This window comes from Podarcis gaigeae (genome assembly GCF_964106915.1).
Source record: "Podarcis gaigeae genome assembly, chromosome: 1".
Classification (NCBI taxonomy): domain Eukaryota; kingdom Metazoa; phylum Chordata; class Lepidosauria; order Squamata; family Lacertidae; genus Podarcis; species Podarcis gaigeae.
Window position 1 is genome coordinate 13625320 of NC_139678.1, and position 2344 is coordinate 13627663.

Here is a 2344-nt window from a genome sequence, read left to right on the forward strand (position 1 = left end):
CGATTGGGAGCCGCCCAGAGTGGCTGGGGAAACTCAGCCAGATGGGTGGGGTATTATTATTATTATTATTATTATTATTATTATTATTATTATTATTATTTTCTGTAAGCTACAAAGCTAAGCGTTTAGGAACAGTGAGAAGACAAGGTGCTTCCATTTCAGGAGAATGTTGTGCACATTCGATTACATGCAATAGAACGTCAGGGAAATCACAGCTTAAGTCACTCTGAAAGGAGATACCAGAGCATTCCAAATCATTTGCACATAAAATGGTAGATCTAGCTTGGGCTTCCTCAGACTCAGCCCTCCAGATATTTTTGGCCTACAACTCCCATGATCCCTAGCTAGCAGAACCAGTGGTTGAGGATGATGGGAATTGTAGTCTCAAAACATCTGGAGGGCCAAGTTTGAGGAAGCCTGATCTAGCTGAAAGACAGAGCTTTTTCTTTTCTTTTCCTTCCAGCTGGAACTCACCAGAACTCAGTTCTGGCATTTCTCAGGTGGTTTTCTGGCCAGCGTTTTTTTCTGGGGGGGGAGTGGGGGGTACTCATCACGAAATTTATTTATTTATTTATTGTGGGCCCAGTTGCAGGGACACAGAGAGATAGAGGGAGGGAGAGAGAGAGAGCGCAGCGGCTAAATGTAAGACGTGATTAATAAACTCAAGCAGACAATGATCTGCGTTAGAAATGGCCACAGTTTTATTGACTAGTGATATGGGTGAATTTTTGGCTCGGGCATGGGTTCCAGACCCTCCCAGACAAAAAAATATATTATTATTTAATTTTTGAAAGGTAAGGGAACAGAGTTCCTGCTGAAAAAGCAAACAAACAAAAAAACCCTGGTTCCAACACCTCTCAGGTGGCTGCCATTGACATTCTAAGAGAACGAGGGAGTCGTTCATGGTGATTTCTGGCACCTCTTTTTCTGGAAAAATCGCACTGCTGAAAGACAATTGCAAGATCCTTGCAATGCCCCACACCCAATTATAATTATTGTATAAGCTTAGAAGGGGGCTAGTTGTGAGGGGTGTGGCTGTCATGAATTTGCCTCTACACCACTGCTGCCAGGCTCTATTAGGCCCACGGGCCAAAGGTGCCCCATGCCTACTTTACAAACATCAGGGGATAGGAGAGAAAGAAGACAAGGGCTGCCTTTCCCAGCAGCCATTTCTTCCACTCATGCCAGCTTTCATCTGTGGGGACGAGACCTTCTTAAAAGAAGGTGCAACCACACTGGGAGAGAGGGGAGGTATATCAAGCATTGCCAGGAAGATAGCATTAATGTAACGTTTTCTACTCAATGGTAGATTTGGATTAGTGGATTTGTGTAACAGGCAGGAAACTCTCCCTTTCCCCAGGCTCCCACTGCATTTTTTGCTTTTATTGTACCATTGGGTTACCCTAGAAGTCGGGGAATTTCTGTACCTACACAGCCTCATTGAATATTAATGCCAGCACCATAACAATGGCGGCTAATAATGCAGTTTTTCGCTGCCATGCGAATTACCCATCAATATTAATGATACCTTTGTTAACATTCAGCCGTCCCTCCACTCTGTCTCTCCGCCAAGATTTGGGGGATCTGCTCATGCCAGCGGTCCACATTTAGAGACATCAAGCCAGACCAGGTAATCTCTTTTTGGAGAAATGCCTATTTCAATTAAAACATTGCCCATTGTGTTGATCATCTCCCTATTTTCCCCCTTTCCCTTCTTTGACCAGATGTTGCTTTAATCTGCTAACACGCCTCCTAAATTGTAATATACCAGAGGTCTGGCAATTTATTTCAAACCTATTACCGAAAAGAAAAAGGAAAGAAAGATGCAGACAGGCAGCTCCAGACACAACTGTTGAAAGTCCTCGTTCTTTTGAAAATCAGCCACAAGGAGAAAGGAAATCATGCATTGGGTGAGAAAGAAAGACGGGTTACGCCCATCTATGCAAACTACCCATGTCAGAGATATCTATGAGCAGGTTGGCTTTTGAATGCCATTCTTCTAGATAACAGGAAATTGGTTGAGGGCTTTGAACCTTCATCTGAAATGGAAATGCAATTGCCAGCAGCACAGCCTTATTAATAAAAGCAGAAAAGCATCATCGCTAATTATCGCAGGCATCATTTGCATTTTCTAAACATTTACATTATTTTAATCATACTGCGGAGCAGATGCTAGGGAGAGTTCCAACACAGTGTTTTGCAAAATTAGTATCCGCCATGAGTAAATAATAATAATAATTATAATTCGGGGCAGAGGGGGAGAGAAGGAAGAACATCTCAGATTAAAATAATGCAGCAACAGCAGCAAAATCATAGAATGGTAGACTCTGCAAAGTATCAAAAG

The 2344-nt window shown here is 42.7% G+C and overlaps 1 long non-coding RNA gene across 1 annotated transcript; it reads left to right on the forward strand.

Annotated features, from left to right (window-relative positions):
- Positions 1–396: 396 nt before the first annotated feature.
- On the forward strand, positions 397–1919 carry LOC310845133. Its single transcript, XR_014564498.1, has 3 exons — positions 397–500; positions 1545–1630; positions 1725–1919. It is a non-coding gene; the product is annotated as an uncharacterized lncRNA (long non-coding RNA).
- Positions 1920–2344: the final 425 nt, after the last annotated feature.